The sequence below is a fragment of the Corvus cornix genome, chromosome 2 (genome assembly GCF_000738735.6).
Source record: "Corvus cornix cornix isolate S_Up_H32 chromosome 2, ASM73873v5, whole genome shotgun sequence".
NCBI lineage: Eukaryota > Metazoa > Chordata > Aves > Passeriformes > Corvidae > Corvus > Corvus cornix.
The window spans coordinates 30,398,336-30,423,093 of NC_046333.1; the positions used below are offsets into that span (position 1 = coordinate 30,398,336).

The 24,758-nt window shown below is 38.5% G+C and overlaps 1 long non-coding RNA gene across 1 annotated transcript in view; it reads left to right on the forward strand.

Annotated features, from left to right (window-relative positions):
• Window positions 1-1,026: 1,026 nt before the first annotated feature.
• LOC104688933 overlaps window positions 1,027-24,758 on the forward strand; it is a 53,737-nt gene continuing 30,005 nt past the window's right edge. Inside the window, exon 1 of the long non-coding RNA XR_005601493.1 lies at window positions 1,027-2,286. This is a non-coding gene — a long non-coding RNA (uncharacterized LOC104688933). The remainder of the gene's footprint in view (window positions 2,287-24,758) is intronic.

Genomic DNA, 24,758 nt, shown 5'->3' on the forward strand with positions numbered 1-24,758 from the left:
CAATATAAATGTGATTGTGAGCAAGCAGTGTAATAAAGAAGCGTTATCTGCGTTATGAGACTAAGTACCCCAAAATTACAAAATAGCAGATTCATGCTTGGGGGCTGAACAGGGGCTTTGTATGAATCCATTACTATGACAGGAAAATGACACGTCATGGAACTACAGAATGGATCATAAGGGGGCAAAGGTTCAGTATGGACAATTCCCAGTTTTTTACTCCTGATTTTACAGCTGCAATATTACTTTAATTTAGCTTTCAGATATAACTTATGCCTATGGGAGTTAGAACATCATACACTTGTTTTTACCTTTTTCACTGCGTAATCAGTGCCCTTTCCTTGAAATCTTCCTTCAGAAGATGAGCTTGAGCTCTGAATTTTTATATTGCAGCATGGATCTCCACAGGTTGAGCTACAGAAGTAACTGCTCTAACTCTGGGGGGGTAAGCAGGTGTGCAGGTCAGATGGGGGCTGTTGGCTATGTTTGATCAAGAAGGAGCATCTGAGATGTCTGGTTGTATTTTTCCATATGTTGCACACATTTTAAGTATAGTTCTCCTCCACATCTGCCACTACAGACCTTGGCTTAGCAGATTTCTGTACCTTTGTTCTTCTTTAAGTTGCTACCAGGAAGAGGACCACTCAAATGAAAATGAAGGAATGCCTCACTTGCCAAACTGAAAATCAGGAAAGGGTGTGTCTGGCTAACGTCTTCCACACTTTCAAGTCTTTGGCATTAGAACTTAACCAAAAAACAAACCCCCCACCTTAGAGGAAACCTCAGGCTGACTGATTAGAAACTTGGTGTGTAGGAATTGTTAACAGTTTTTGCAAAAAGCAATCATCCCTCCCCCAAATCAACCAACCAACCAACCATCAGCACCACAAAGAAGAATCACAAAATACCCCAAAAAACCTTTTTTATTAATCATGCAGCAAAGACTAGCCTGCTGCTTCAAAACAAAAAAAAACCAAAAACAAACAAAAAAAGAAACTAGACTTTGGAACTTTGAAGACAGTTTTTAATTTTGTTACTATGGGGCTGAGACACTTGCTGAAGAAATCTGTGAATGTTTAGCTGCCCTGGGGAGAAATCAAAGCATAGTACATTGACATTTTTGTCCTCAAATTATTCTAGCTGATTCCCTGTACCATTGATGGGCATGAGATTTAACTATCTACTGAGAATGAAGGTGACAGTACAGAGTACAAGGAAAAGGAAACAAGTTGAAATGTACTAAATGAAAATCTTTTCTCTAGGAAGGTAAATTCTCTACAGGATTTTATTTTTCTGGGCTGGAATTTTACTTTAGTGTTTCTGTGTTTATAATGATTGAAAAGAATTAAACTTTATTTCCTATTTAATGGGGAGGATATGTTATTGCCTTTTTATAAAAAAAAAAAAACCCTCCCACTTTCTTTTCAAGTTACGATATACTAATTGTATTTCCTGTATGCAAACTAGAATAGGTTTTTTTAATTGTCATTTCCATTATCCATTGTAAAACACTGCTGAAATCTTGGAACAGTCTTGCTTAGAAAATAACTCTGCCAGTTAATGTTGCAGTTGCAAAGTAAAAGATATATCAAATCTGACACATTTTTTGATACAGTTTTTGCTTCTTTTTACCAAATCTTGAGGCAAATTACTTACTTTTCCCATACCTTCCCCCCTCTTCACATTCCCTTTTTTGATCTTCCCAGCTTCAGGAGGTTTGGAATACCTCCTGAATACCTATCCTGAGGGACACATACTGCAGCATAAATCATGTTGATGCTATTGAAACAAAATGGCTCTGCTTTGATTATATTTCAAAACTACAGAAGATAAAAACAGAAGCCAGGTAATCCTCGGTACCATGGACTGAGAGAAGGCAGCAAAGGCTAGACACTGTGAATTAATGTAACAAGCAGAAAGCAGACAAAAAGGAACAAAGCAATAGAGTCCTTACAGGAATGATGTGCTTTTGGAAAAAAAATTAGAAGTATATTTTAAGGAATTTTATTTATCTCAGCTCTCCTCTGTTTCCTGAACAATGGGTGTCAGTCTTATCTCTGCCTAGATACACTGTCACGTGAAAGCTCCCATCTGTAGATCCCACCCCATTTCAAAACCTACAAATATATTTAGCCTCTCAAAATTCTTTCACAGAACCAGGAAACAGCAGCTCTCTGTCACCAGTCTGCTCCTGACTTTTGGAAGAGATTTATTTTACCACCATGGATAGGAGCAGTGGGTCTGATGTTAGATGTTCGCAGCTATATTGAACAAATTCTGCAGAATGTAAGATTTTCTTTTAATTTCTCCTAAGTAACAAGTGCCTGTGTAGAGGGAATAAGCAATGAAATGCCTGGCTTTGTTCCTAATCCTTTGTTTTATTAGCAGTTGCCCAGAAGTAGCAAAGATTCCCTCTCTCCAACAACCCCCTCATGCCTTTTACTAATTTGCTGAATTGTGGTCTTTTAATTTATAACCAGGGTTTTCAAAAATAAACACTTGATATACAGTTGAGAGGAGTTTGTGCATCTGTGTGTACATGGTCATATATGCAGAGACGCAGAAATTTAATGTGGATTTTTTGATGTGTGACAGTATTGATCCCATGACTTTCACAACTACCTGGGAAGCTTTGGCTGCAGGAATAAATCCCTGGGAAAACAATAAAATAGGTAATAAATATGTAAATAGTTTACAGTGTAGGTGGAGTGACGGAGATTATGGGCCTGACCTGCATTGTCCTCATTCACTGTACTTAGGTTTTGTCTTCCTTGGAGCAAAACCCTGATTGTTTTTATCATTAAGTGATTGTGTTTTCTGCAAAACAAACAAACAAACCCCAAACCTGATAGAAATTTTTATAGTAATAAAACAGGTATTGTCATCCCACTGTAGCTTTCTGACACCAAACTTATGCAGGCCTATTTTTCTTGGGGTGGACTAGCAGGAAGGTAACAACATCTTTCTGGCTGTCTTTTCATGGAAATTTTCAACTATGTTTGTCTAACACAGCTGAGGTAACTTAACAGAATAGTACATTCATTTTGACCATTGACCGTATTCACTGAGACCACGTACTCTGGAAATAATATAATCTGAAGTTTTTTCAAGCACTAGGGTGGTGGTACCAAACAGGTGAACCTGTTTGTCTATGCTCTACAGAACAAGGAATGAGTGTTTTGAACTTTCTGAGTCTCTATGTACAACACAGTAAAGCTAGATCCATAAAGTATATCTCTCATAGAAAAGGTGTAGGATTCAAAACATACTGATAGGATTGAGCCATTTGTTTAAAACATTCCTGAAGGAAGGTTTGTACTTTACTATACCATAATGTGGTGGTTACAGTATATGTCCAAACGTGGGACACCTGGTTTGTAGATGTCTGCTGGCTTCGAGGTGCCCCCAGCAGGTTCCGGATAGCCTACACTTAGGTTCTGGAAAAGGCCGACTTCTAAGATGCCCCCTTCTTGACAGCATGTCAGACAGCATGTCATAGTAACTGATTTAAATGGATTTGCAGGAGCAAGTTCTGAATCCAGACCCTTCAAAACAAAATTCAGTTTTCATCTAAGGATACTGAGCTGCTTCAAAACAATCTCAAATAATAAAATCAGACTTTCACTAAGCAAGAGTGCTCCATGGCTGTAACTCTGCTGTTTCCTGCATTGACCTAAAGCTGTTTCAAATGTTCCAGCGTGGCAATCTTTTTGAGACAGGCTGCTGTCTCATATGTTGCATAATCTGTGGTTAGAGCTTTCCCTTAAGTTTCTGCTGGAAGGTTAGAAACTGTAATGCTGTCCTTTTGTGCAGATGGTCTGTTGAGACTCCATTTCATCATGTCACTAAAAATAAAAAATTTTTTAATCAGAATTGGTAGCTGCTCAGCGCAAGGGAACATAAGTAAATCTTTAATGAAAATTGCAACTGGTTTGCTTTACCAGTGGATATGAATTTTGTCACTGAAGAATTCACTGAAAGCTATTTGAAAACCATCTGATTAAATGAGAAAGACCTTTAGAACAATTTAAAATTAATTTAACAAACAGCCTAGAGCTTGACCTCACTTGACAGCCAGTCTCGTCCAAACTACTGACCTTCTGACTTCCAGTCAGTCTGTCTTTTTCTGGTGCCATCAACTCCCTTCCAAAAAGTGGATGCCTTTCTAAGAAGTGGTCTCAAACTAGCCAGTTAGGATGCTGTTTAGGCTTGAAATCTGCACCTAGCAGTCAGCTCAGTTCTCTGAGCTTTAATTCTTTCAATGTCCTACACATCAGGTTTTTTTTCAGAATGCCTGCACTGTGCAAGTGAGGATCATGCAAAAGTACTTGAGGTGGATAGAGTCAAAGCAACAAAATCCTTTTGCATCCATGCAGTGATCTGCCAGATTCCAAAATGATCCTGAGAGCGGTATATCTACCTTTCCATGTTGTTACCTTTTAGCAGTTCATCTTTCCTTGGACATTGCACCACAAGGGTACAATTGCATTGTTTTAGGAACTAGAGAGGTCTGAACTAGCTCCACTCTCCATGCTATGATCACGATTTGCAGTTTAACTGTGCTCTGTAATCGGGATAAAACCTTCTTTTAATGTCAGACCTATGGGTTAGTCCTCTTAATTATACTTTAAAAGGAATAGTGATAAACTTTAGCCATGATTTTTCATAAACTTCCACACTTGAATCTAGAACTACCCATGACTGTGCATGCAAACTAATACATGGGGAAAATTTTTCAAGTCCCTTCTAAGAATGCGGAACTCTGGGACAACACTGTGGCTGCAGAACTATGGGACGGGCCAGGGATCAGGCTGTTCTGCTGAGGTACTGTTGCTCTGACTGCTGGGTGCATGAGGGCCAATCTCATTTTTGGCTCTCGGAATACTGCAGTGCAAAGTTTATCCTTGAAATGACAGGTCTCTAAAATATTAAAACCCTTGCATGTTCCCTGCTGTCCTCAGCTCACCCAGCCAGCTGGCAGAGAAAAACTGAAGGAAAATTTTTAGACACTCTCTCTCTTCACTAAGGAAGGATTTATGTAAGTGCATATTGGCACACAGTCATGTATGAGCACATACACAAGGACTTGCTGAAAATACACTTGCAGTATTAGTTGACAGAAGCTCCTGGGAGTTTAGATTTGGTTTTCTGCCTCTGTATGAGTATTAGAAATACTAGCTTTTCAGTGCTACATTTAGGTGTCTGTGATGTTATCCTTTTGTGTGCAACCACACTGAACTAAAAAAGATTCAATAATTTAATTTTTTTTAACAAAAGGTGATTGAAGAAAGGACTATAAATTAGTTAGAAAAGCAATCAGATGTTCTTTCTCTTTACAGATACAGAAGATGTTCAGGAAGTCTGTGTTATTCAGTACCACGCTCCATAGCTCTTACTAGTTATAAAATGTTACACTGCTTGCAGTAGGGTGATTTAACATGCATGCTTAAAATATTTTCAGAGAGCTCAAATATTGTTTTCCAAATTGACTTTAATTAGATGCATTGGATGCTTAATCTCATTGTTTCTTTTGAGATTGGATCTTAAATTAGTGATAGAGCAAAACATGAAGAGAAGTGTTTATCTCAGGGTATGAGGGATTGCGTGAAGAGAGAGCTGGGAATCCTGATGTGGAGAGGAGCAATGAATTTGGGAATGGAATTGGAAAGTGTCAGACACTCCACGTGGTACCTGCACTCATGACTGCACAAGGTGTGACAGGACATTGTAGAATATGCTGTGTAAGTTGTGATGTTGAGACAGATGGAACTATTGCACTGAAGACAAATACAGCAAAGTATACAATTAAATCTGAGATCAGGAAAAAGTGAAGTAAAAAATTAAATAATTAGAAGATCTTAAAGGCAGCACAGTAAATTCTGCTTCACATGATGCTTTAAGGAAATGGGGTTGCGTTGATATCAGAAATAGGAATAAAGAACAGGTTTATAAAATTCTTGACCAGATTTCATGTAACAAATTCAGAGAAGTTATCCAAGGATAGGGTGCCGTGTTCACACTTACTACAGATCATGGTTACTAAAAATAAAGAGGTGTTTGTGATATATGCATATGTAATATTTTGGTGTTTATGAGTGTTATAAATTTTAATTTTACTTTGTGCCTCATATTGTTTATACTGTCTATTGATAATACAATGATGAGCTTTCCATGTTTTGAAAGATTCTGGGAGAAAACATTTCCCTAGATGTACATACATGATTTCACTGTTACTCTTTCTCTTATGAATGTGAAGAATATTCTCCTCATGGATTAGAACCTTTCCTTCTATAAGTTTCAATATCTTTTCTTTGTCATACCTTCTGGCAAATTTAAAGAGGGGCAGATTGGATATAATAGAGATTGAGCTCTTTTTATAACCTTTTAAATAATTAAGTCCCCTCTACATCTGCACCGTCCAAGACAGCCTAATCCTCTCTCTCAATTAATGAACCTTATCATTTCCCTGTGTGTCAAGTTATTCCTTCAAGAGTTTTTCCTCATAACAGTTTTGGCAATAGACTTGTAACCTTTCCTGAATTATATTTTTATAGGTTATTCTAGGTAAGTGTCTAATTAGTATAATTTAAGATACATAGTGAGAGGTTTATTTGAATTTTTCTTTCCGTAAGAATGATGCACTCAGTAAAAAACTTTTCTTGTTTGCTTAATTTGAAACCCATAGAAAAAATTCAGTTCTAATTACAGACTTTATTTCTATGGCACATAATAAATATGTTTAGCTGCTGACCGTTGAAAGGATTATTGGATATCAGGGACAGAATATCAGTCAGATACTTTAGTATAAGCCGCAGGAGACAACCTTCAATATACTTGAATTATGCATTTCAAATGTTACATTTTCAAATATGACATTATTGCGGCATGAATCTTTTTTATTAAAATAAAAATCTAGTCTTTATAAAAGCATAACGCTTTTTAAGACTTAAAAAGTGGGAATCCTTGAGTAGGTGACAGCACTTATAGCAAGGAAGGCAGATGTGATTCATGTATGAAAGCTGGTTGTGAAAACAGAGAGCTTTCTTCCAAGGTCTTATAATAAAAGTGAGGGGGGCTTCTATACAAGTCTTGTAACATGAAAGGATAGTATTCATCTGGAGAGAAGTCATTTATCAGGGCATTACACATGTAATTCTGCTTTCCCCAAAGTACCGACTTGCTGGTGAAAATGATCATGTTTCGTTCTTTTCTAGGGGCAGCCACAGAAAAAAATCAGCAGAGTGCTATCCTTTTGCACTAGATTTAAATACATAATATGCCAAGTGTTTCACTAGTTCATTGTTACAAAACTATCTGTTGATCATTTTGATTTTCTTTTATTTCCCTGTATAAGTTGAGCACAGAAATAGCATTGATGGACATTGTGCTGCTTTGTATCACAATTTTTATTTTAGGGCATGGGTGATATTTTGTGTGTCTCTTAGGTTTTCATCAGGCTTAACAGTGAGCAAACAGTTCAGCTCGATTACTGTGATTCTGAGATATCCAGTGCAGTGAGAGGCTGTTCTGTCCCAAGATCCCACATATTTGCTGAATTTGGTCTTATACCACACAGAAAACACTGCAGTTTTGTTCCTGATAAATATGGACTGAAGAAGGAAATTAGCTAGTGGCAAGGCAAGATCATCTTTGCAGTTGTAAAGAAATAAATAGGTGAAATACAATAGGTCTATGAAGAAGCAAAACAAAATATGAGGGTGGGGTGGAAAAAAGACACTGCTTTTCTTACAACAGCAATTCACAAATGGAGGCAGAGTGCAGTATGGAGGAAAGAACGCATCAGAATTCCTCAGAGCTGGGAGATAAAAAAGCATTCCAAATCAAAAAAGTGGGCATTATGTCTGGAAAAAGGTGAATGTTCCTCCCAGCTTCAGCAAAGGCAAGAATGACAACAGCCCAAATAGCCTCGCCTTTATGCCATGAAATGTTATGTACTTAGAGAAGCCACCTCTGGGTACATGATGGACTGACTGGGGACAGCTGTTATCCATGTAACAAGGGTAGATTATGCCTGACTGACACGGCTGCTGTCTGTGCTGGGATTGGACCTTCTCTCTTGCAAACAAGGCAAGAGCAATACAAGTTGGATACCGTAGCTTTAGCAAGACTCTTGTCGTGGTTTCTCACAGTATTCTTTTAGTCAGACCAAGGAGACACGGGTTGTAAGTGTGGACTACATGGTGGCTGAGAAACTGCCTGGCTCACCAGCCTCAGTGGAGTGGTAGTATTTCACAGCCTAGCTGGTTGTCACCTGGATTAAAAAGAAAATAATTCTCCATCAATCCGGTTAAGTACCGGAGCAGGGCCCAGAGTGATTGTGAAATCGTCATACTGGAGTTTTGACAGAACTTGACTAGACGATGTCCTGGGCAACTGAATCTAATATTGAAGCTGGCCTTGCTTTGAGCTGAAGGTTGAGCTGAATGTCTCCCAGATGTCCCTTTCGACCTAAAATTGTTCTGTGATTCTGAATTGTCTCAGTAGTTTCAATAGTCAGCCAAACCAAGCCTGATTGTTGAGTTTTGTCATGCCCACTCACTGCACAGATTGCTGTGATCGGAAAACAATATTAGATGCAGGTAATCACTTCAACATTCAATGTGCATGGTGAACAGCGTATCATTACCAGAAACTGCATCATTAAATATGTAAAAGGCCTTGCTAATCACTGACCATTGTTAAAGATTCATATAGTCTAAATTCTTTCCCAGAATTTTAACAACCTGCCTCTTCAATTAAAATAAAATAAATACATCAGAGCACAGAGAATCATCAAGTGCAGAAAATTACAGTTGAAAATGGACATCCTTACTTGATTGAAAAAGTCACCTAATCAATGGGATCATTGAAGTAATGTATAATCAAGTAGCAGGGAATGTTCAACAGCTTTCCTCTGCATGAAAATTGTGAATAGAATTTAATTTTTCCTGGACTGAATTTCCTTTAACCACCTTGAGTCATATTTCAGCAACACCATTGTATGAACTCTGAGCTGTTACTACTAATCAACCTAATGAAAAATTTGCTGAAGCCTGTACAAAAGTCTTCAGGAAAAAAACAAGAGGTGGGTTTCATATGTGTATATAAAATTACTTTTGTTCAGAGTTAGAAAAGCTCCTTAAGAGCTAAAGGGTAGCACTTAAAGCTATCCAATCCAGACATATCAGTTGAGGAAATGTATTGATGGATATTTACTTTTTGTGCTGGATCACTGCAGTATTTAAGAACCCCATAAGGAAATTATTCTGTTGAAACCCATTAACTTTTGATTCAGTGAAGGCCCTCTTGATAAAAGCTGCTGTTGCCACCAATGGCTCTGGTGCTTCTTTTGCAGATGATTTTATGATATATTAGGTTATATATTAATTTATGTCACCCTGAATCCTACCCTCAGAGTAAGCTTTCTGGAACCAGTTCTGCTGGTTTTCCATAGCTGTGCTACTGACTTGCATGAGACTTTTGGATTCACACTAAACATAGGATTGGTACCAATGGGACTGTATGTTATTTCTGTAAGCCACTCTCTTCTGTAATGGCTACAGGAGATAACAGCAGCACTATAGTTATATTTGTTGGTTTAAATAACAGAGGTTTGTTTTGGTTTTGCTTTGTGGTTGTTGTTCCAGCATTGAAGTAAGAAAAACTTCCCAGTAGCTTCATCATATGTTCGATCTATGAAGTCGTATTGATTGTCAGGTGTAAGCATTCTGACAGCTGTGAAATGAGTGGATGCTGTGGTGCTAAGGAATGAAGGATTTGGAACTGCAGGAGTTCTAGGGCAAGGAGTGTGCTTCTTATTGGGTTTTTTTTGAAAGTGGCAGATGTGGTTATGAGTGAAGATTACTATTATTTCAGTGTATCCACCCTGAAGTCTGTCACTATATACAAGATGGTATTTGAAAGAAAAGGTTGATGTGCACGATAGGTAAGGCTCTGAGAGAAAACCATACTATAACAAGGAGTTAGCAAGCTTGTACCTGTCTGCCTTTTACAAAGTAGTTATCAGAGCTTTTAGAAGAGAGATTTTCAGATATGGAAATGGAACTGAGTATTAGGGGCATATACAATTTGGCAATAGGAGATTAATCTCTTCCTCTGACAGACACACTTCAGTGAGGTTTTAATTTTATCATACCTTGGCTTTCTTGTGGACTTAGCTAGCAAATGTTAACACTGTACTCAGTGTTTGGTTGGTCAAAATGTTTCTTCTCAAGATTGTAAGTGGTGGACATAACAAGATGTTTCGAGATTCATTTCTGAATTTGAAAAGTAAACTGCAGCAGTCTCAGTCTTCAGTGAGCAAGCTCTGAAGGGCAGAGAAGCCTCATTTGTTATGTAAAAAAAAATATGGTTTTTTTGCTATTGTGATTAGATTGTTACGGAAAAGCATCATAAAATATAATGTCGAATCTTGTAAAATGCTAAAGCAGTTTTAAAATGCCACCAAAAAGTTTTCTAGTTCTCCAATTAAAAGTTATTCCTCTCCAGTTTTACCCTGATTGTGGGGTAAATTCCTTGGAACCTTATTTGTTTCGTTCCACTAAATTCATCTAGACTCCTCCATAACATGAACAACAGATGACCCCAAGGGCCCTGAACTTACTTTGACTGCTATTTTTACCCTATTGGAGACTTAGTGATTGAAGTTCAGTGTCATGTACTGAGAATGAAATCTGTCAAACAGTTTAGAAAAACGTGGCTAATTTAGCAGTGTTAGATAAAACAACTCCTTTTGCTTTTTCCTCTGAGAGTAATAGCCTCTATTTTCAGCACAATTGGCCTTTGGCAACTGTTGGTTACATGGGAGGGTATTTTTGGAAAAGGAAGGAAATAAAAAAAGGATTAAACCATGGGGAATTGCAAGGGAGAGAGAATGCTGAAGAACAGAACTGCTAAGGAAGAAATAGCTTTACAGCAAGATCCTGGACTATAGCTTTTTATTTCTCTTGTGTTCCCTATATGGGTTCAAAATAGGTCAGACACAAAAATGCACGCTTTATCTTACCATTGTGGTTTAGCCTCAGCTGGCAGCTCAGTACCACGCAGGTGCTTGCTTGCTCCCCACACCACTCTCCACCCTTCCTTGGGATGTGGAACAGAATCAGAAAAACGTAAAACCTGCGGATTGAGATAACAATAGTTCAGTAATTGAGGGGGAAAAAAGGTAAAATATAATAATAATTTTAATGAAAAGGAGAGGGAGAGAGATGATGAAAATCCAAGAAAAGGTGATGCACATTACAATTGCTTACTACCTGCTGATGGATGCCCAGCCTGTACCACAGCAGAGACTGGCACTTCCTAGCCAATGCCCCCCAGTTTTTATAATGAACAGACATTTTATGCTATGGAATATCCCTTTGGCTAGCACAGGTCAGCTTTCCTGGCCATGCTTCCTCCAAGCTTCTTTGTACCTGCTCTCTGACAGAGTATGGGAAACTGAAAAATCCTTGACTTAAGGTAAAGCACTGCTCAGCAACAGCTAAACCATCAATGTCTTATCAACATTATTCTCATCCTAAGTCCAAAACACAGCCCTGTATCAGCTACTAAGAAGAAAGTCAACTCTATTATACACAAAACAGTATCCACCTCTTATTCCATACCCTTGTGTCATGCCAGGTTCCACCCTTTCCAGTACCTTTTCTGTCCTTCAATTCATATACACACAGGTATCATTCCCTTAGTTTATGGACCATCCTTACAAAACTCCATTGAGTTCATTTAGTTCACGACTTCATGCTCTGTGTGTCAGAAATGTCTCAGGGCAGGAATGGTGGTGTGTAGTGCTGGGTTACTGCATGCTGAAGCCAGTTCTGATTCTACCACTGTTGTGCTTGTCTGGTTTCATTAAAGTTCATTCTTCATTAATGTGGTGATTGAAGAGGAATTGGGTTCAGATCCTCAAGGCTGGAGTGGCTGAGACAGGTACCATGAGGTGCCCAGTGTGGTGACGGGCAACTAGCTGCCATGAAAGTGATAACATATAACATTATATAGGAGTTAATATAATTTAATTTATTGGTTATTTTCACCCAAAATCAAATCCCCTTGAGGCACACTTCAGACTCTCATCCTCCCACATTACCTACCTAGAGCACCAAGGTCCTTGAGAAAAAGCAACCCCATGGATAGGCAGCCTTTGCCTGAGGCAGGAATAACCCAGCATATTTTTATGTGCACTACAGTAACTTCATCCACTCCTGCAGCATATAAAAGTTTTGATTGGGCAGTGTCAACCAGATTGGCAGCTCCTGTAGTGTTGACTAATCAAATGGCTTTTGTTAAATGCGGTTCCCAAGGTTTAAAGGTCCCTCCACCAATTGCTTTCAGTGTTGTCTTTAGCAATCCATCATATAATTAGATTTTCTTTGAGGCTGGTGTGTGTGACACACCTACTCCATGCCACGTTCTTTAGGCTTGGTGTCTATGAAGTTGTTTCAGAAATGAGTCTCACTTTTTTTTCTGGGGTATCATGTCACCATAAGCCTTGCTTTTCAAGGCCCAGGATAGTGTTCTGGGCAGTGGCATGGGACACAGGATCTCTATCTGGCCATCCAGTGGCTGCTTCCATCACTGCAAGCACATGGCCCTGGCCCTGGTGGGTTTTAGGAGTGTGTTATGGCCAATCTGCCAGGCCCTCCCAGGTTTTACCACAGACACCATCCTCCACACAAGCTTGTCCTGCTTCATTGCAGCTCATGTTTCACATCCATGGATAACCTTTGTGAGAGGGTCCATGGATAAGTTCCACCCCTCTGTGATGAGCCCATCTGTGTGTAACATCCCTTCCTTTATGGCCCAAGGTGTCATGGGCCCACTGAGTTAGAAATAATTCACATTTGTGATACATCTGAGCCTCTTCAATTTTAGCAGCCTAATCTACCTGTTGGTTAATCTAATGTTCTTCAATGGCCCAGGTCTTGGTACACGGGCATCCATGTGGTGTAGCAGATTCTCTACCAGGGCAGCAGTATCTTGCTACAGTCATATAATTATTAAGGTTGGAAAAGACCTCCAAGACTATTGAGTCCAACTTTTGACCAACCACCACCACATCAACCTAAACACAGCACTAAGTGCTACTACATTGAGTAGTTTATCAAACTCTTCCAGGGATGGTGACTCCACTATGTTCCTGGGCAGCCTGTTCCAACACCTGACGTGATTACTGGATAAAAGGCATGTGTGATAGCAAATGGATTAATCTTTTAATAGTACATTTTTCATTGTTAGGCTTCAGTGTTGTAACTGGAGATGCCTTGAAAGCTCAAAGTATGCAATGCAGGGGCGATGATGGAAATCTTGTGCTGGTCATTTCCTAATTCTGTTTTACTGTGTTGGTACTCCTCAAAGATATTTTTACTACTTTAATTAGTACTTTCATTAAGTGCATAGTGATGCTCATGGCAAAATCTGTTGCTTATGGTAATCTCCCAGCCAAATGCAGATCTGACTCACTAAGTCTTTCTGTAAATTATAATAAAAAGCATGTAGATGTGTCACTTAAGGACATGGTTTAATGGTGGACCTGGAAGTGTTAGGTTTACAGTTGTAGCCAATCTTACTGGTCTTTTTCAGCTTAAATTATTCTTTGATGATATCTTTTGAAAAAAAGAAGGACCTGTGCTTTTTTGCCCCCTTTTATTTGCCTTTGACAGATATTCCAATCACAAAGAGAATGTCAAAGACAACTCATTCAGATTTGTTCCTGTTTTTTTCCACTCAGCTTTGAAGTTCATGACAGTGTAGAGTTAGTATGGAACATGAATAAAGAGGAAACATATAAGCAAATAGAGAAATAAAGAGAAAGAAATTATTCTTTCCATTGTTGTGGAGTATGCAACTAGGACTTCTTGAATTTTTAGCTCAGTTATGAACTTTTGGATTAATTCATTTTTTATATGTTTCTTGGTCTTCAAAAATATGGATAATCTGATTTAATAAGATTAAACCTATTAATATTTGAACAGAATGTTAATAAAGAATTAAAGTCTTCTTTTGGTTCTATCAACATGAGTCCAGAATAACTCTCTTGATTTCTTAGAATATTTGTCCAGTAATGCAATAGCACAAAGAATTGAAGGTAAATTATGGTGCACTGCTTTTGAGCGCTTCAAAAGTACTTTCTTGCAAGATTAGATTATTTTTTTACCGGCTCACTAAACAGTTACTAACTGCACTTCAGTTTACACTAGAGGTTTTTATGAACAGTGATTAGATTGAGCTTTCAGCTGGAATGGGTCTTTCTTGTTCCATACCCAGCAACTGTGACTGAACTTTGAAATTAGCCCAGATCTGCAGAATGGCAGTTCAGTGATGTATCTACTGAGATATTCTTCCTGCTTCCATGCAGAAAAGAGGACCTGACTTGCACACTATATGTAAAGCTGGTTTGATGCCAGATAAACTTGGATCCTTCAAAGTGCTTTCATGTCAGGATTAAGCTGCACTTAGGCTTTTATAAGAGCAATAAGAGTCTTCCAATAAAAACAAAACCAACCCCAAAAAAACTCCAAACCAATCACAGGCCATGGGGAGTCCTCTTTTTCTAGGCTTTTTGTTTTCTATTTTTCTTCTATTCATTATCAGAAGCAAGGCATCCTTCCTCATTAGCCAATAGCACATGAGTATCTCCAAGCTGCTCCTGGAGTTCCACTGATTAGTTCCTTGATTTGCTAATAGTTTTCCGGCCTTTTTCCTTAAGGGTACATATTCTGCCAGTTCAGTTATAGAATTGGTTGGACATGAAAAATTACAGGAGAGAGCTGCAACCAAATAACATCATAGTGCTGAGCCGGTTTTCAAAGTAAGAAGGTGAACCTGCATAGCAGCCCAGTGCTGGCAGCTCTGAGAAACACTGGCTTTTTGCACATTCACTGTTGGTTAACCTCTGTTTCATTATTAGAGGCAGAGTTATTGTCTCCAGTAAAAGTTAATGATGTTAAGAGTCATTAGTGCAGAGCTGGTTTTCAGTAAGAAGTCATAGTATAGGGAGGTGAAGTGGTATTTGTGTATGACCTTCACTAAAATCTTCTGACAAAGTTACCTGCTGTTTCTAGAAATTTAAAGAAATTCAAAATAACTATAAATATGAATTGTAACATGTTTCCTATGTGTTCTAGCTATCTGTGATAATTATGTGATGGATGGAAATGCACTGATCTCTGACTACTACTTGAGCCTGGTTTTAAAACTGGATGATGTCTTAGTAAAGTTTCTCTTAGAAAAAGTAAATTTAATCCCCAAAATAGCCCATAAACTGGTTTTTGCAGCTTATTAGAGATTGTCCTAGTAGTTACCTTCCCAGGGCTTTGCCTGAGGCTGAAGTGGTTTCTAACAATCCATCATTAACTTCTATGACAACCGCAGGTAGGCTGTGATTGTCAAGATTAGTCATGACATACTGTAGACCTCCTACTGTCATTATAAAAAATGCAGTTACACCAGATTTTGCACCCTTGCTAAATGACTGGGTATGAGAACGAATGTGAAACGAGTTCATTTCACACACTCTTGCAGGCAACTCTTTGCAGTGTTTGTCCAAGCCCCTCCTTAGTGTCTTAAATATCTGCTACTGGAGTCATCCGTTCTTCAGTATCGATGTCCTGTTGTCATCCATGCATCACAAGTGCTCCAGTTTTTAACCCCAGATATGTGCAAATCCCTAGAGGAGAATCAGAATCTGTAAATAAACCTGATGAACTGGAAATAGTTGTAAATATATAATGAACTGTCGCTCTCCTATTGAGAAGAGAATATGGATATGCAACTTTAGCTTCTCAAAGTTAAAATCCATTTTTAAGCATGTGCTTCTAGTAACACATCTCCTATAAATTGTTCCAGCTGCCAGTAATTTAGGCATTTTTCGTGCTGTATGTTATAACCAGGAGAGAGGGTTAGCATTACAGACCTGAGAACTTCTCTCTCTTTTCTGGAATGGGTTCATAAGAAAACTATATTGTCCTCCTTTCAGTATCTCCCTGTAGGTCCCGAACATAATGAATACATCTGGTAATCTAGATGTTTATGTACCAATATGACTCCAGTGGGATAAATCATATTATATCACATCAAAAAGGTCTGATGTCAATTATTTGAATGGGAAACTGTACTAGTTTTGAAAACAAACCAGTGGGAGGCACCAAGTCAGAATAACAATTTAATAGGGAAATTAAAGAAAAGGAAAAAAAAAACCTAAAAGAAAACACTGGTTCAAACTGACAGAGTCAAGATACAACCTGAGTCCCTGTTAGGCAGGGTGGTGGTAGCAGTCTGGTAGAATGGTGGCTGCAGTCCTCTGAAGCCGTGACCCTGTAGAAAAAGAGTCTGCTCTTCCTCAGAAGGTCCAGTGGTGGCTGTGTAGCTCCTGTCCTCTGGAAATCCAGTGGGAAGCACGTCTCTGGTGGTCAGAGTCCCAGATTATATCCACGATGGGATGCTTGGTTCCTCTCTCTGGGTGGAGCATCTCACAATGGGGTAATGAGTCATGAGGCCAAGTGTTGATTAGGCTCATTAACAGAAGATAATCCGGAGGGAGTTATCTCTGAGTCAGGCGGCAGGACAATGATGGGCCATTAACAGAAAGATAGTCCAGAGGGAGGAGGCAAGGAAACACTGCCCCACCTGATTTCAACAGCTCCTGAGGATGGTAATAGAATACACTGCAACCCAGGACAGAAACCTTCCTGAGAAAATGTCTTTATAACTGTATTTATACTGTGGCATACTATATTTTCACTTCTCTATTGTGCAGGAAGAAAACCTATACTTTTCTGGACTGACTTCATTATTAAATATGCAGAACATTCACAAACAACTTGAAGAAAAAGAATTTTAATTTCTGTGAATAAGTGTTGGTATTTAAACTTTTTTTTTAAGTTGAGAATTTCCTCAGGGCAGAAAACTCACTAGTGCTGTTCCTACATTGAGTCAAGATTGACAGGAAGATGATGCCTTTCTATTCTGCTAGGATGCAAAACTTTGTAGTTACTCATATGCTTGGGCCAGTTATGCATGCTGAATGGAAAATACCTGAATGTTAAGGAAGCTGTGGTGTGATAAACTGAAGAACAAAGCACGCATTTGAGGAGAAGAGCACACTTCAAGGGCAAACTGAAGTATTACCTCAAGTGATGTGCAACTGATGAAATTAACTGGAAATTACAAAGAGTAAACAGATCATGATGGTACATAGCATGTCTCTTTCTGGGAAGATATGATGAGGGAATGCAGATATAAAGAGATGGCCTTGAAGGCAGCTAAAGTTCAACAGGTACCATTTTCCTATGTGTCTGTGTAACAAGTGCTGAAAAATCAACTGCTTGTCCGCTAGAATTTTTAGCTGCAGTACCAACTGTAGTGCCTAAAATTGACAGTCCTGACTCACCTTAAGGTTCAAAAGGCAGCACAACAACAATGTAAGGAGAATCAAAGGACTGAAAGAACCTTAGAAAGGTCATCTAATTCATCCCTTTGTCTCCAAAGCCCACCAAGACATTTTAAAAACATTCCTAAATTGATTTTATCTGATCATTTTTTAAGACCAAAACCTTTCCAGCTAGAGATTCCATAAAGTCTTAAACAATCTGTAAAATCTGTAACCATCCTTACTGCTACAAAGTTTTTTTTTTCTTCTTTCTTTTTTCTTCCCCCTTCTTTTACTGTAATTTAAGTTCTTCACTTGCCCCATCTTCAGTTAGGACAAGAAAACCAATTTGTTTTCATTCTTTTCTGCTATGCTTATTATGTTATCCCACATTTCGGCCTTGTCTTGACTAGATTAGATAACTACTATTCCTTCCCCTTTTCCATATAGATCATATTTTGTAGACCTCTTTCTCATTGATCTATTCTGGGCTTTTTCCAACTGGAACATGTAATAGAGATTTGACTAGCTGCACCATAAACAAGATTACTGAGTATAACTTGGCAACAATAGTTTTATTTATGCATGTCAAGATTATATTTGTCTGTTGCTTAAAAGCACAACATTCTTGCCTCACCCTAACTTGTAATTCATAATCACCGACATCCTCTCTATGCCTTCTGCAAAACAGATAATAAATCACTTTTTATGTTTGCAGAGTTTGCTTATTTTTGTAGGAAGTTGTCTTTATTGATTAGTATATTTTGTTTTTAAATTCCAGCTTTCCAATATTTTTGAACTGTAACAATGGTTCAAACATGCTTAAGTCACCTCTACACTGTTGTCATTTGCATATTTAATGAGCATACTTCTCATTGCATCATACAAATTTGATTAGTTGTGATTTTCAGTCGCATGGGAAGAAGACTACTATCTTGTGGAGTTTCATCTTGCTATACTTTAATGCTGAGCCATTGGTAATTATTTAGAGCACATTTTTCTGTCATATAGCTATATATATGCATACAGTTATAACAGTTTCATTTAACATGTTTTGGTTTTAGTCACATAGTATAAAAATGTTATATGAGAGAGTGTCAAAAATCCTACTAATAAACAAATGATAGCCATCTTCCCCTGTATTCAGATATTCCTAGTGTAGTGGTTTGGTCCAAAATACTCATTACTGTTTATCTGCTGTGAGATAAGAATTAGGAGAAATGCAAAGCAGGCACCAAACTTGAAAGAATATAAAGAAGTTTATTAACAAACCTAAAAGAGGGAAAAAAAAAAAAATTATACCACCTTCAGAACTCCTCCTCCCCCCACCTTCCTCCCTTCTCCCACTGACAATGTAAAAAGACAACCCTTAAGATGTTCAGTCTGTTTACCACTTCCATAATAACCTTGTTTAGTCCATTTAGAAAGAGAAGTCTCTTCTTGCTCATGCTATGAAAACATTATCACAACGAGACAGCCGCCCACTTCCAAATATCATTCAGTCCATTTAGGAAGAGGAGTCTCTCTGCCTGCGTGTGAGTCCTTTCCCCCGACTTGCAGCTTTTCCCACAACTGCTTTCGAGATTCCACTCTTGAAGTTTTTTGGGGTACAATTTTAAAGTTGAGCCGTTCAGGAACAAAAACAGAGGCCCTTCTCCTTCCCTGGGAGCAAAGGGTCTTCATCATCTTCATCGTTAGGACTATCTCTGGGAGCATCTCTAGGAACTGAGGTTTTCTCCTTTCCCATTTGGAGCAAAAGTCCTCATCTGGTTCATCTCTCCCTGTCCAAACTTCTCATGAAATTACAGCTGCGTCAGCATCTGCCTATCTCAGCGCAGGTGCTTTTGCTTACGAGTTGAACACTCCACCCCCCATATCTTCATGAAATTACAACAGGATACTCTGATATATCATAGCTTCACAACAGATTTTCAGCTTTAAGCATCTCCTCTCTCTCTTCCCTCAGGTTTTCAGCTCTTCACAGCAATAAAAGGGTTAATCTCACCTCGGCCTTGCAGCTTTGCAGCTGGAATGTTGAATTTTCCTTATCGAAGTGGAGAGGGGGGAGAGCCGAGCAGCTCCGGCTGCCCACGGCAAGGCAGTGGGGGGGGGGGTTCCACGGCTGGAACAGGTCCATGGCTTCAGGATGGCCGTGGCCCTGCCCGGCCTGGCCCAAGCAGGGCCTGGCCGGGCCCGCTGGCCCCCACATGGGGCCCCGCAGCCACCTGTGCCAGCGCCGGAAACGAGAGAGAGCTTGGAGGGGAGTTTGCCTATTCTTAAATGGATTACAGAGGTGGTCACAACTTTAAGTGGCTTAGAGAATTGTCCATATTCAAACTGGCCAGCTGATAGGTTCTATCAGTTCCCAGAGGAAACTGTAAGCACCCCTTAGCAAGGACGTCCCTTCCGGGACTATGCTTCCTAACCTATGACACCTATCTACATAGGTACATACACAATAAGATGGCATTTTGCATTTATATAGGAATAGTGTGAAATAGGGAAGGTGGTATTCCAAGCAGAGCTTTTTGCTCATAGGGGAATTCTGGAACTGTTTTATTGGTGGAGAAAGGAGTTTTGATTGAAACTGCTAGAAATGCTGTTTTCTTTTCCTGAGAATTTAGGTGAGGTAGTTGAAGTTTGCATCACACTGCTGTGTGAAGGAGTGCAGCAGTCAAATAATTAACAGCAGTGTCATTTTCATGAGAGATTTCTTTCTCTCTGTTTTTCTATGTGTATTTGGAATTTGATTGAACCAGAGAGTGAGAAGTTATGTATTAGATCTAGAAACAATAGCCTTTCTAATAAGCTAAAGACACATAAAATACAAAAAGTTTTAAAAGCTCTCCTTTTTTCTTGAGTTTGGAACAGTTTTAGCAAGTAAGAAGTTGTGCAAATAAGAAATAAAATGTCTGAGAGATGCAGTTTGGTGAGTTAAAGATTTTCACCTTTGTACCTTTCTAAAAATAGTACACCTTGCACCCTGCACATAATGACTGTGGAGTGTCACTGGTTTCAAGCAGTGCAGGATAGACACAAAATCATAGGCTCCTTTAGGTTGGAAATGATCTCTTAGGTCATCAAGACCAACAATTAACCTAGCACTGCCATGTCCACCACTAAACCATGTCCCTAGTTGTTACATCTATATGACTTTCACATACCTCTAGCGATGGCAACTCAACCCCTTCTCTGGGCTGCCTGTTTCAATGCTTGGCAACCCTTTCCACAAAGAAATTTTTCATAATATTCAAACTAAACATCCTCTGGTGCAACTTGAGGTCATTTCCTCTTGACATATCACTTCTTCCTTGGGAGAAGAGACCGACCCCTACCTGGCTACATCCTCCTTGTAGAGAGCAATGCAGCTGTTCTGAAGTGGCCCCAGGACAGGGATGTTTGGCCATGTTTGCTGTCTGCTCGTGGCTGCTGACCCACTCAAGGGTTGCTAACTGTCTACAAATGCATGTCTTTTCTATTTGTCTGCATCCTAAAGCCCAATCTTGGTCCTGGAGCCTCTAGCTGTGAATTTGTGCTGATACATCAGCATAGCTGAGCAGGGGAGGTTTCCTGATCCATTTTGCAAGTTAAAATGTTGCTTATAAGTTTTTGCTCAACATAGAGTCTTAATAAATGTTGGAAAGGTGGAACAGTATCTATAGAAGCATGTATTCTCCAGGCCTTTTCAGAGGGATCTAAGTGCAGGTAGCATCTTCACAGCAATCTGTCCCTCTCTAGAATTTCTGCTCTAGATGTCCTGTAGTTTGTACATATTTCTGCTAAATCAAAATATAGTGTAAAGTAGAATATATAAAAGAAAAAACAGAGGAAAAAGCCCATAAAATCTCTCACTTTTTTTTAAATATACAGTGATGTTATTTGCAATTGATAACTGTAGTTATAAAATCCATTATTATTATCCATCTTCATTCAGTAAGTACTTAACCAGGCACCAAATATTCATGATTTTTTTCTAATTTAGTGCTTTTGGAGGCACAAATACCACCATGCTCTCTCAAATTGAATGTCATAGCATGAAACTGGTCCAATCATTAACATTTATTTGGGAGAAGTTGTTTGAAAAGTACAAAAATGACTTCTTTAAAAACTCTGATCAAGATAAGAGTTCTCTTGCTTATATGGTGCTACCTAATTGTAAAAATTAAATACAAGAATTATTAAATCCAGGCATTTCTAGATTCTAGATATCTACTGTTTGAAAGTGCTGTAGCAAGGGCAGTAATGTGTAAACACTGTGTTATTATCTTGCTTCGTGTAATATGCAGCTGGGTAAATCAGGTTGTTTACAAGGTAGTTTTTACAAAGAGGTAAATTTCTCTTTCTTCAGTGAACAGGAACATAATTTGGTCCAAGTGATGTGTCTGTACTTAGTGAGGGGTAGTAGTGTGGGGGGAGGATTTTCCTGAGGGTGCATTGAGATGGCATTAGACAAATCTGTTGCGGTTTGTCTCCATTAATGTTCTCTTTCTGAAGAGGAGGTTACCTATGTGCAGAGGGCTTGGATGTTTAAAGGGTAAGTTTGCTTTTTTCCTTTTCCTTGTCACATGAATATGTCTCATGTATGTCATGTGGGCTTTACTTTTTTTAGATTTGATGTGTAACAAACTGCAGGGAAATTCAGCATTACACTTTGATCTCTCTGATGTCACTCAGGAGGAACTGAAGTTGTAGGATGGGATCATATCTCTGAAACTGGTAATAAAATTGAAGAGGTTAACATGGGGTTAAACCCTGTGATTAAACCCCAGTATTGAGAGAAGGAAGTGATTCTGTTTGCCTGTGGCTCTTGGGGACCCCATCTCAAGTTGTATTATATGTGACCGGCAGAATCCCTGGTGTGAGATTACCTTGTCTTTATTATTATCATTGATCATATATTCTTTTTTTATTTTAAGAAGAATAATTTCTTTCCACACTAGAGAAAAACACAATTTTGAGAACTTGACACTTCTTTCAAAGTAGAATTGAGCTTGAATTTCCCACTACACAAGTTGCTATGAATTTGCAGAGGGACTTCTATGTGGCAGGAGCCACAGCCTTTACATGATGTTTAAAAACCCCCTTTTTTTGCCTTTGATCCATGTCTGTATTCCCCTGACTCATCCACAAGGGGGACATAGTTCTAAACAAATACACAGCTTGTGATTATTTTTGAATATGCACATTTCTAACCCTTCTTATTATAAATGATTCACTTGGAATGCCTTGGGACAATCTCAAGACTGTGCATGCAGTCACTAAGGAAACTGACAGGAATACAGAAAAATGGCTTTTTTTTTTTTTTTAATTATTATTATTTTTATTTTGGGGAACCTTTTTTTTTTACTGATGGAGATGAATTTGCTCACCTGAGTGTCATAAGTGACTTCTGATTACTCGTGTATATGCATGCGCTGAAGAGATCCTTATGTTTTCTTGTTTTCCAAAGAACACTACTTTGGCCTTCTTGAGAATGGATTGACATTTCTCCACTTGCTTCAGACATCTATCTATAGACAGCTATCTGGTAATTAATCTAGAGGATGTGGTAATGAGCATTTCCCCCTCCCTATGTCTATCTTCTTTCCTGAAAATTAGTTCTTTGTGAAACAAAGATTTGAATTATAGGATAGCAATACATGGGCTTATATAACAACTTGGCTTGGCTTCTGAACTCCAGAAAAAGAGTTTTCAGTTTATGTTACCACTATGTTCTAGGGCTCCTAGAAAAATGAGAAGTATGGTTGAGGCCGAGCTGACTGTGGGATTCTTTCTAACCTTATGGGATTAAAAAATGCAAGCCTGCATGCAAGCAGACTCCCCTGAAAGGGGGGGTAGGGAATCTAAGAATGGTATCTCATTTTATAACCAATTTTGAGTGGAAGCACTCACTTTGCATTGTCTGGCTAAGTTTGAATTTTGGAAAGGGAATTTGGTACTTGGTTAAGCAGAGCTGCTCTGGCTACTGACTAAAGAAAGGAAACTGTCACTGTAGCCTCTTTTTCATTCACTAGCAAGCCTTGGATTTTCCTATGAGATGTTAATACCAAATGTCTTTTTATGCTTGGTATTTAAAATGTAATTCTGCTTATATAGCTATCCAGTATCAGAAATGAAAGAGCAAGATATCATCTCTTTTCACCTAGCTGTAAATATTATATTGATGAACATTATTTTGCAGAATATATTGCTGTGAGTTTACCTAAAATTACTCTCCAAGCCCACTCAGATGACTCATATCATCCACAGGAGACTGAATTAGATTGTCATAAATAATGTGCTTCACATTTATGTTTATTTTTCAGGATCTTTTTTGAAATTGTTCTTGTGAATGAGTGACATTTTTCCTATGTACATTTGAAGCTTGCTTTATTAGTTCATTTTCTACTTAAAAATCCCAAATGTCTAAATACAGACTTTTCTATCAACCCAGCAGGGAAAACATGGTATTTAAAAATTTCTAGCCATGTGACATTTCTGGAATCTTCTCTAAATTCTGGAATTACCAGTTGTGTTTAGAATTAACACCACCTTGGCAAAGGTTTGTTAAATCTATTCCCAAAATCCCTGTAGGTAAAAATTTGTAGAGCCCTGAGTATCTTTTTTAATCCTTTGCAATCCTTGCAGTTAAAAAGCTTTTTCCAGTAGCTAACCTAAACCTTATCTGCTTCAAATTTAGCTAATCTTTTATTGTCCTGTCTCCTCACTAGACATGGGAATGACTGGTTACCTTTCTCTTCAAAGCAACCCTTTACATTCTGTTATCATATCTCTTCTCCTGTGATCCTCTTTAGTTTCCTTTTTCTCCCCCACAGATCTTTTATTTCATGTAGCTCCCCTCTGCTCTCTTGTTTGGCTTCATCCTTCTCAAATCTGAAAGCAGCATTACATCTGAAATCTCAACAGTATGGAACAGAATAAATAATTGTCATCCTTTTCTTGCATAGGATATTTCTGTTAATGCATCTCAAAGTGATAGCTGCCTTTATGTATTATCCTAGAAAGGAGTCAATGGTCTGTGTTCCTCTACAGCTTCAAATCCTTTTCTGCAGAAGAGTTGCCTACACTAATTTCTCAGTTTTGCACTTGATTTAGCCTTAATAAATGCAGTACTTTGCATTTGTCTTTACACATCTTTTTCATTGGTGACATTGGATTATTTTTTCTTTCTTTTACTGTAACAGCAAACCATTCCAGCTTAGTGTCATCTGTATGTTTGCTTGTGCTGACCTAACTTCTTGATGAAAATAATTAATAGAACTGGACTTCTGCAGGGTCTGAGCTGAAACAGTCTCCCTTGACACAGAACTGCGGACAAAAATCTGTTTTAATTTGGCCCTTTATTATCAACAGTAAGTGCTCTGCAGCA